Source organism: Tauraco erythrolophus, chromosome 9 (genome assembly GCF_009769465.1).
Source record: "Tauraco erythrolophus isolate bTauEry1 chromosome 9, bTauEry1.pri, whole genome shotgun sequence".
NCBI classification, from domain to species: Eukaryota; Metazoa; Chordata; class Aves; order Musophagiformes; family Musophagidae; genus Tauraco; species Tauraco erythrolophus.
This window is the reverse complement of record NC_141473.1, coordinates 17,702,005-17,713,786: the sequence shown is the minus strand read 5'-3', so window position 1 is coordinate 17,713,786 and position 11,782 is coordinate 17,702,005.

Below are 11,782 nucleotides of genomic sequence, written 5' to 3'. Positions count from 1 at the left end.
ATAAATTCGTAGGTTTTAAGGTTGCAAGTGACTAACAGTCTTCATAGAGTGTAACCTTTTGCGTAACAAATTATGATTTATGTAAATAAATTCTTGATTTGTATCATATGACTGTGATTGAACTAAAGCATAGTTCATAAAAAAATCCAGCTTTGATAAAAAGCATTTCCAGTGTTTGAAAATTTGCCACAATCAGCTGCACAGAAATTGATGAAGGTGAATGGATCATATCTGCCATGTATTTCTGGTGAGAGCTTGAATTTATGAAGATAGCTACATCCAAGTCTATCCCAATATGTCTAGTCTTGGTACACCAGAATATAACTATTAAAAATCAAGATCATAGTTAAAGAAATGGTTGCAACTTCTTTAAACAACAGCATACATTTAAAAAAGCAAATCACAACTCCCACCCTGAACACTCTTCAGGGCTGTTATGAAAATCTAACAAAAGCCAGAGATCCAACATATAATACATGGAACTGGCTGTTCTGAAGCTCATTTTACTTATGGCCACTTAGAACTCAGTGTTTAGAAAACTTAGATAAACCAGTTAATGTCACCAGCAGAATGAGGTGAAATAAAGCAGTGGGGTCATGTCCTTATTGGCATTGCATCTAATGTTTCTCCAACAGTGCTACTGTTCTGCTAAATTCAGCAGCGTTACCTCTGAGATGTTTAATTAAGACAGGGACTTCTATGTTGGCTTGTCTTTTAATCACCTTTTGGAGAATGAAGGCATTTCTTTTTAGTGAATTCTAACTACATAATAATACCAGCTTCTGCAGAGCAACTAGTGCTGCGTTACAGAAAAATCTGGAAAAAAAATTCTGGGAGAGGAAAAAGCTGGAAATAGATGAAATGCTTTAAGATTTGTGGTTTTTTTAACTTCTCATTTAAAAATGATATTTGAAAATAAAAATAGCCATAAATTTAAAAATAATTTAAGGAATTAGGAGAACAAGTATTCTGAAATTGCTTTGTTGTTGCCTGGCTTCACATCAAACAAAATACGTTGTTCAACTGAAACTGAATGTGGATATTTTTGGATAATTGATACAAGGAGTTACATTTTCAGTTGAATGAACACTTCCAATCAGAGTTTGGTTTCATTTCATGGAAAACGTTCTGCCTTTTCCAAACAAACAAATATTTCTTCCACCAGTTGTTCAGCAAATGAACTGAAAACACTTTCTTTAGCTGCTTGTATTCCTATACCATGTGTGCTCCTCTGCATTCAGAAAAAAGCACTTGCCAACATGAGTGCACTAATTTGCCCAAGAACTGTATTTATTTTGGGATCTAATAGGGTCACTTTACAGGATGAAGAAGAGTTGGAGTTAGATTAGAGAAGCAGTGTAAAAGCTCAGCTGAGAGTTCTGCGGAGGGAGCTTATTGCTTGTATGACCACAAAACCAAGCCAGGTGGCTGCTTCTGAGTCAAGCCTGACTCTAGTCTGTCAGACACTGTTAGCCCAAACCCAGCTGTTACCTTCCCACACCAAACACACTTACACAAACAGGAAAGTTTCTTCATTTGCACAGGAATTAATTAGCCATAAACCTATTTGGCAATGTGGATAAATGATCCCAGCAATCTTAACCCCTGCTACCCCAATATTGTCCACGTGCCCAGAATTGCTAACACAACAGTCCTTTTAGACATAGGCCATGGGACCCTATTGAATTCAGCTCTTAACTCTACTGAACTCTAAAGATTTAACCTGTTCATTAATGTTGAAAATGATTCCTTTTAGCCAAAATTCAAGCACAGGATTCAGACCCTTGCTTGCATCAGCGCTCAATCAATTTTCTAATTTCTAGACTTAGTCTAAAACACAGGCAAATGAGCTCTCTTTTCCCAAAACCTGATAATTATTCTAACCTGATTTTTGATATGGCTATATTACATCACCCATAATAAATGGAGACTGCTGGCCCAGACCAAATGTAGTCTTGTGGGCTTTTTGATACTGATATCTAAGAATACATTTCCTGACCTTGTTGATCTGGACTCTATCCCTTATCCCAAATTTAGGCTTTCTTATCTTAGCTACCCTAAATCCAAGGTTATTACTACCCTTGTTTGTAGCCATGTTGAACACCTCTTCTAGGTAAGTAGAAACCGAACTTAAACCTTAATATATGGTTCTGAACTTACCTCCAGCCCCTTTTTCTTCTCTTTTGTCTTTCAGCAATAGCTGTAACATTTATCTGAAACATCATCCTATTCTATTAACATGCAAAAGCAATATTTATTATCAAAATATAATGGCCCAGCCGGTAAAATCATGTTAAGAGCACTAAACCTGACCTAAGCACAGTCCTAGCCTTACCTTACAAGATCCTGCAGAATCCGTTGCGCTTGACTTCAGATTAACACGGCTTTGGTCATCCCCCCTGTATTTAGAGTGGGAATAAAAGTGGTTCCTCGGTTCAAGGTTTTTATACAGATGGACTGATGTTTACACTTCAGGCACAGAGTTAAGATAGTACCTCAAAAGACTGCATCGCCGGATGTTTATATCTGGGGGTAACAGGATTGCTGCTTAATAATTTGCAACATAGACTTTCTTAAATGTGTGGGGCTTAACCTTGCTGTATTGAGTCCTAGGACTGCACTGGAAAACTGTTATGTGTTCTTGCAGCTGAAAAAGATTTAAAAGCAGTTATCTAAATGGAAGGTGAATGAATTTGGAGCTTCTAGTTACTTGTGAAAATAAAAAACCTGAAGAGCGCTAAGTATGCCACTTAAATTTATATATGTGCCTGTTTTGAAATGGGAGGAATGGGGAGAGTATCAACTGCTTTTCAGGCATATTCGGCATGAATTAGTGTGAAAAGTGATACATAACTGTTCAAGTATATCCAGTTTATTTATAGTACCAAAGCAATCTGAACAAGGTTGAGCATTTTTAATGAATTAATTTAAATGGATACCTGTAAAATGTGGCTTTTTAGGACAGAAAGCAACAGGATAGACTTTCAGTTATTTGTATAATGAGAAAATATTCTCAAATTTAACAAGAAAAGAAAACCTGAGCAATGACTGTTCTAATGTATTGCTAAAATCTTTCTTGCTTACTCTAGAGATGATTGAGGAGGTTGTATAGCCTATTCTAAAATGTAAATCATAAAGCAACTGGCTCTATCATCACATTAATTAAGTGCCTTCTCAGCTGATTCTTATAGAATCATAGAATTGTTCAGATTGCAAGAGACCTTTGAAGATCACTGAGTCCAGCAGTTAACCTAACACTGCCAAGTCCACCACTAAACCATGTCTCTGAGCACCACATCTACATGTCTTTTAAATACTTCCAGGGATGGTGACTAAATCGCTTCCCTGGACAGCCTGTTCCAATGCTTGACAACCCTTTAGGTGAAGAAATTTTTCCTAATATCCAATCTAAACCTTCCTTGGCTCAACTTGAATCCATTTCCTCTTGTCCCATCGCTTGTTAGTTGGGAGAAGAGACAGACACCCACCTTGCTGCAACCTTTGCAAGAGCAAGGTTTTTCAAGTTTTCCACGGTGATGTACAGAATCAGGTGCACCAGTTGACTTCTTTTGACTGAGGCATTTTAGAGAGATTAAGTTCTAAATTTCATGTCAAATGTACAGTATCGTGTTGTGAGTGACAAGGTGGTAACAAATTTTAACTCCATCTGTTGTACATACTACATATTTAAAGTAGTTTAATTTTACAAATTTAATGCTCCATTATTTGCCTAATCATTTTTACTCAATGAATCTGCTAAGTTACTGTGCCAAGCAATGTGAAATAGCCTTGAGAACACCTTATGAATCCAAACATATATAGTAGAACCTAGTATGACTGAAGAAGTACTGTCAGTTACTTTTTGTTTTCTGCTTAATCCTTTAAAACAAACAGTTATCCTCAATTTCTGGCCCTCACTTTCACCCTTCAACATTGTACTGCTGTTTGTTTACACTGGTATTTGTGCTGTAGCATGCTTGTGGGTAGCACAGCTGTGGAGGTTGCATGAGGTGATCCTGCGGTGGTTTGCCACGGGGAGGCAGGGAGCGTGCACCACAACTTTGTGTATCACCACCAAGGCTGGTGGGGTTTGTGTTTTGTTGTCCGTTGGTTTTGACCAGTGAGTAGTGAAGACAGTATGTATAACTGGTTGCTAAATTTAGAGAGTGTTTGGCCCAACAATTATGACATCTAACTGTTAGAACTGTAAGTTTAATACTTTGGCAAAACAATTTTTTATGGAACTAAGAGATAAGAAATTTGGTGTATGTATATAATAGTGTATATGTACACATATAATCTACAATTAAATGCAAATACTCTATAGATATTATTGATACCTTTCAACTTTTATTTGACAATGTCTATCAAAGAATAGCTGTTTAGGGTATTTGTTAATGGCCTGTATCATATGCCCTTGATATATGCCTACATCCTTGCCATCATCAAATCCTTCCTACTCAGAAACCTTTCTTCTGGACTGAGCCATCTTTTTCCACTCACTTGCAGCAAAGTGGAGAATGTTATTTCCTCTAATATTCTCTCCCTCAAATGTGAAAATTTTTATTCCCTCTCAGAAACATCTACTCTTACAGTCTGATTTATGTAGTTCCTTTAACCTCCCTCTATCAGTATTCATCAAGAAGTATTTATATCTGATTTACCTTCATGATGCTATATGCAAATAGATCAGTAAAGGCTGTTGCAAAGTTGGTCTGAACCTTTTCTTCCAGCCCTGTACGCTGAGCTCTGTCACCCACAGTTGTACTCCCCACTCCTCTTGAGTTTTCAACACCTGCACGATGTGAAAGAAAGGATCAAGAAGACATTTTAACTCACGTAACCTATATACCAGTGAAATAAGTAAACAGGAACTCACTGAGCCTGCATAAAGGGAAGATGTACACTACATGTAATTACATGTGACAGAGAATTTTCTGAATTTACTGATGTTTGAAAATATACACGGATTTTCCCTCTGCAGGTTGTGCAATATGACACAATTTATATCTTATTAGATGCCTACACAAGATAATGGACTAACTGACCAAATTTTCCATAGATAGGAAACCATACTGTTAACAATTGTAATTTTATCAGTTATCTGCACCATTCAGTGATTATGACATTTATATGTCATAATATATATGTCAGTTCTTTAGTTAAAGCTGTATATTTGGGTTCTCTATTGTGTCCTGTTTTGATTATATAATTAAGATTTAACTTGTAGCCTAGGAGACATCTTGAACTACTTTCCCATACATTTAAAAGCATGCCTACATCTTACATTGTTTTAATCTTAGTAGTTCACTACTATTGAAGTATCTTCCTCCGCATACCTTTTCTTCTTGACACGATTTTGATATGCGTTCACTCACAGCTGTCAAAGCTGTAGTCTGTGTATATTGTTATACCTGTGGCTTCTTCATTCGTAAGGCCATTGTGCCATTGCCATGCATGTTATGTTGAGATAGTCAGGTGTTCTGTTCAATGAGTCTGAACAGCACAGAGCAGTGGGTAAGACTACAAGAGAGGAAAAAGCACCCTTTTCCTCAGTGCCTCATATAAGTAAATCAGTGGCCTGGCCTAACTACCAACATCTACAGGAGATTTTATCTAAATCCTTCTACTTGACTCATTTGCTTTGGACAGTGAAAGCTGGTGATAGAATGATATAATTTCCATAGTGCTTGAATCAACATTGTAGAAGAGCTGCCTAGAATTAGTTGGAAATGAGCTGGCTGGGTTTTGAAAACACATTTGTAGTAATATTGTCAAAATAATTGTTTTTGACTATAAGGTAACTTTGGGATCTACTGGTGCCTGCTCTCCATAACCATTAGCACAGTCACAGGATTTAGGCCTTTCTCTCCTCTAACTTGGCCTTATTTTATGTCTCTGTAATTCCACATATTTCAACACAGTTAAACAGAGGCTAAATTTGTCTGTGTATCATGCTCATATTCATGATATTTTGAGTTCCAGGCATTGTAAGTCTCATAATGATCTCCCAACAGCAAAAAAAAGCCTATGATATTGAATTGTGTTCTTAATAACATCACAAAGTGCAAAGTGACTAAATTAAAATGTCTTTAAATTAGAAGCAGCATGTATTTTTAGTGAAATGTTGAGTAAGCTGTTGTAACAGAACAGCATTCACAAATGGATTTACCTGCTTTCTATCCTTCCTGCTGCCATGTTTCATAACATATGATAATAATTAATTTAACATAGGAGTAGAAACCCAGAAGGATATAGGAAATCTTGGTGTAAGAAAGAAGTTGAAGCTTGCTGATGGAAAGTTCTTTAGTATGTGTGGTCATTTGATTTATCACTTAACTTTTGAAGTACCAGCTCCATTCATAGTTCTGTGATAGTACAGACTTTTCTTGTAGCAGAAAATTAGCTTTCATTTCTTAAAATTGAATCCTCTCTACATCAATAAACACAGGAAAGAGGAGTAAAGCTCATAATGCAAGTATTTCAATTAGATGTAATCATACTGTCTCTTTGAATGTGTCAAAACTTGTGATGGAATTTCCTAATAAGCAGGTGTGCATCATAAAATAATGGCATGAGATTTACATCTGTGATATAAGGAGTCAGAAAGACGGCTCTAAAAGCTATAATCTCAAAAAAAATCAAGAGATGTGTGGTTTTCTTACAAGGATTGATCATCATATCATAGAAACATAGAATGGTTTGGGTTGGAATGGAGCTTAAAGATCATCTAGTTCCAACCATCCTGCCATTGGCAGGGACACCTTCTGCTAGATCAGGTTGCTCAAAGCCTCATCCAACCTGAACTTGAACATCTCCAGGGATGGGGCATCCACAACTTCAACCTGTTAATATGTTCAAAGCTAGGTAAGTATGCACAAAGCTAAGTCAGTATGCAGTGCTACACTGAGACAGGGCTTGCAGGGGCTATTGCAGCTTTGGATTGACTTACTCATATTGAGTTTTCCGCAAGATGAAACGAGGGAGCAAATTTTGAAATAGCCTGGAAAAGGAATTGCCAGTGGCTTTGAGAAATAAATTTTTATGCAGTTGAAAAAAAATTAGCTTTAATTATAGTGGAAGTTAGAGCTATCAAATCCACACTGCAAAATAAAAAACGTTTAAGTATTGTGATACTTTAGGCAGCTGCCAAATGATAGGTGAAGTCAGCAAGAAATTGAAAGAATACTTTTGTGGAAACTGTCACGAGTGGCTTTGGATTAAAAAAATCCAGCTGGATAAAGCAAGCTCTTTCCTGCTATGAATTAATCACCCAGCTAGGTTACTTCTGCTGTAATTAGTTCTGCATTAGTGGAATTCAAAACCTCAATAAATCAGAGAGATGAGAATTCTGCCCCATTTGACTCTTCTTTCTTGTTTCCTTCAGATCAGATTTCTAGAATAAAAAAGGCACCTAATTGATTTTTCGTTCACTTGCAAAATTCACGTCACTCAGATGAACACCTGTTTTGTTTTCTCTCTGGAGATAACACAAAGATATGTGTAATCCTCATCAGCAATTCTTTCAGCTTCTCTATTGCTGGCTCTGACTTTTTTCTACAGCTTATTTTGTCGGAGTGTGCAGAAAGAGCTCTGTCAGGATTTACTGTAATATTAGCCATTACTTATTGCTTTTGCTCAATAGCCAGAAAGTAAGATAAACTTTCTTATCTTGGTGTGATTCGCCTAAACTTTTGAGAGGGCAAGGATACATACTGCACAATATTATTTGTAAGTTTTTCTTCCCTCTGCAACAACGTTATCTGTGGTACTTAGTCTTATTTACTCCTCTCTTTTATGTTACCTGGTCTGATTATCTCCTCAACTTGATGATGTGGGAACTGAAAGCCAAAGAATCTTTCCTGTACTGCTGAAAATTGGGTGTGAAGTTGAAAGATTTATGTGAAACATGGCAATAGCCTTTTCCCATTCTTCATTATTTTGTCTTAAGGACATCTATCTTTATTAAATGCATCATGCTTTACTATCTGTAAGTGTAAAGGCATAAATCTCACACATACAGCTGTTTGTATGTTCTGTAGAGTAAATAGGTCTAGAACTATTTACTCTACAGAGTAGAACTAGAACTTGCAGAACTAGAACACTGCATTTGCAGTGTTACTGCAAGAGGCATCAATTCTACCATCTGGTAACTATCATAACTAATTAAAAGAAGATACGTGGTCAATTTAGCTGTTGTATTAGCAGTGTCCTACTAGAGGAGTGGGGGAGGAAACAGGGATTCTTTATGAGAGAATGAAGCTGGCAGGTTAAGAATTTTTGTAGAGCAATGTATTCATTTTTATTATCTTTTTACATAAGAAGTTTCTGAAATGACCACAGAAATGTTATTTGGTAATCACTGAGAGAAATAGTCTTTTTGGTGGCTTAAATACAAACCGTGCAACATCATTTGTATAGCTCCTTATCTCTGAAAAGTTGAATGGTATTTGTTAATTGACGGAAATGTCCTCAATACTGGCAATGAGATGAGTGTGAGAGTCTAAATAAATGGTACTCAATATCCAGACACCTTTACCTTTGTAAACTGTGTTTGGAAGAGATGCATAACTGTCAAATGACCTGCCTGAGCATGTATATTGATGGGATTATGCAGATATGTCTCTGTTTATTGCTGAGAGGTTCATGAGGCTCTCATGAGACTACAGTATAAAGAAAACCATTGATGTACCAGCACAAAAAAAATCAAACAGTCCAATAACAATCACAACAAGGAGCAGCAGTTATCAGCAGAGTAACCAAAGAGAGCGATTGAAAGCCTTGTTACTGAACAGAGAGACTGAAGGAAGAGTGAAAATAATAGTTTCCTGGACGTATAGATGTATTGATGTGGGTAGGAAGTAAACCCTGCCAGGATTTGTCACTAATTAGTTTTCCTCATGCTGTAAGGAGGAACTCTATTGCTCTATTTTATTATTCAACACTCTGATACTGCTCTTCACTAGTTTCCTTAGAAAGTGCTTAGAACAAACCCTTTCGAGAATGGCTGTGTATACAAGCCATTAAAGAAGCTGTCAGCTCCTGGTATGATTTCTACATGGGCAGTTTTTGAGACATGTTGCTAAATGCGTTCTTCTTATTCAGGTTTTCATCCACAATATTTTGTGTCCTCTCTAAGCCTACTTTATCTTACATGCCAAATACCATGATACAGCCAAGAAAGCACATTCAATGCATACTATCAATTCATCAGTTTTTCAAAATTCTTGATCATCTGAGTGTTTTGTGGAGTTTATCATCTTTGATGTGAATAACTCAAGGATATATACTTCAAAATTGCTCCCTGAAAATGTTTCAGTAGGTGAATGTAAACACCCAAGGGGATGAAGAAGAATTGATTTTTAAATGTACCTGAACATTTCCCCAATATACTTTTCATCATTTCCTTACCTTTAGTAAGTGTACATTTATTCAAAACACTGGAATCAAATGTAACAACATGATGTTCTGTTTCTTTGCTTTGTGAGCTAGCCAGATTGGTTTACTGTGCTCATTTTGTCAGAATTTATATATTAGTATATAGGGAAAAAAAAAAAGGACTAAAGAAACAGATTCATGCAACGTACATTCAAACAAGTTTTGCTGGTGCAGGTAGCAGTGTCCAGGAATTCCAGGTAGTGACGACTCCTTTTGTCTGATGGAATCGTAAGATATTGTTAGGTTTGTTGGTTACCTACTAAACCATGAAAACTTCCCACATAATGTCAAATTAAGGACAGAAACTCGAGGCCTTCATAAGTCCATTTACCTCCCTGGTGATTGAAGAAAAGTAAATAAAAAGACAAAAACAAAGCCTGTAATTTTTTTTAAGAGATAAAAGTTCACAAAAAAAGTTCTTAAATACTTTATCTTTTGGTATATGTACATCCTTCAAGTTTGTGCATTGTCTTTGTGGTACGTTGTAAGTGGTACAAATATAGAAAAGTTCTATGTCATAACTTTATTAAAAAATATAATAAGATTTCTCAACGATTTTACTAAAACCAGGAAAAACATCTGCCATATTAATTTTAGTCATTGAGAGACTGGTAGAACAGGTACCAACAGTAAAGGGAATGCTTAGCAGCCAAGAAGGCCAGGATTTAAACAAAAGCAAAGTCATGGCAATATGTGGACAAAACAAATATCAGAAGGATTATAAAATTTCCATGAAATTGTTCATTGAAAAATACTGCATTACCAAAGACTTTAAAATGAAAAAGCTGAGAAAAATTAATCATTGTAAAATCACTGTGCATGAAATGCTGTTAAGCCTATGTGACATCTAAAAAAGGTATTGAAACAATCACTTCTCTAGTTTTTAGTGATGGTGTTTGAGAGATGCTTTCTCTGAAGGTTAGCATACTGCAGATGTGTATTAAAAGCAACTTTCACCACTCTTCACAGGAAAGCTATATAAAATAGGCAACATTTTATAAAATATTTACAACGCAGTTCACATAAAAGCCAGGCACTAAAAGACTCTCTGACATTAATCAAGAAGGTGCAGTGAAAGCATGTGTGAATACTGAAATTCAGAGGAGTTGAACTGTGCTTTCCAGAAATTGTGCGTTCTGCACTTTTGCTCCTGAGGAAACCCCCTAGGAAGCCAGATCAGTACTCTGGGCTTCAGGTTGAGGTCTGTACTAGACACTGCTTGAAGATTGCTTAGAATGCTGCTGTTGGCACAGACATCACAAGTGATGATTACTTAAATGCCCATCAACATTTTTGTACATCTCGTTCTTAATCCATGCCTTTGATAGAGCACAAAACTGATCCGCGGAAATAACATCAGAACATGGAAATTTGTTCTAGGTTTCCCTCTAGGGATGTGAACCACTCTGAACTCCAGAAGACTGTAATGAGATGAAAAAAATTCTGCAGGTTTCTGTCGTTTTAGGCTACTAATCCTATGTAGTGGAGAGTAAGGTATTATATGTGGTGTCATGACTCAGGTAACAGGATACTTTTCCTTTGTCATAAATGAGACATGCTTTTTCTCTGCTGTATTTGCTTTCTCCCTAATGCATATTCTACTTTCTGTGTTACTGTCAAAAATATTGTAATGTAAATGTTGTAGGAGAGTAGGTTATTCACTCATCTGGGATATGAAGATCCTGTTAATTTTAGAAGGTGTGTTTAATAAAATTGCATCATTGGCAGAGACCTTTTCATGATATTATACAGTGTTTGTTAGACAGATAAAATCTTTTTGCATTAGGTTCAAAGCCAGAAATGAATTTCCAAAGGAGCCGGCTGCCTAGGTTGCTTCGATATTTTGAAAATCCCCTTAGGCCTCTGTTTGCAGCTTTTTGGCACCTAAATACCCTCAAAAAATCTGGCTCAAGAGTTATTACAGTAACTCGAAGGAATAATAACTTATGGTTTTTTATGCCAGAAGGATTTTACTGGCACTGAGCATCTTGATGTTACACTGGGGGAAATTATATTTACATGTTTGAGAGCACTGAATTAATTATAAAATAAGACTTTGTTTAACGTATGTAAATAATCTGTTCTCAAATATATTATTCCTTGTAGGACTTGAGATAAGGTAAAGTGTTTTACCAAGCCTAAGAAGGCTGTAAACAGGGAGATGGACAGTGTTCAATGGGTGATTAGTAGTCTGGAAAACAGACATAGAGCAACCAAAACATATTGCTCAGCCTTAATGCCAGACCCATCGCTACTATTTTTTTTTTCTTCCTTGCTGCTATTCTTTTGCTTAAGCCTCTTAAAGTCTGCTTGTTGATTTTCCAGTTCCTATGAAAATTTCTCA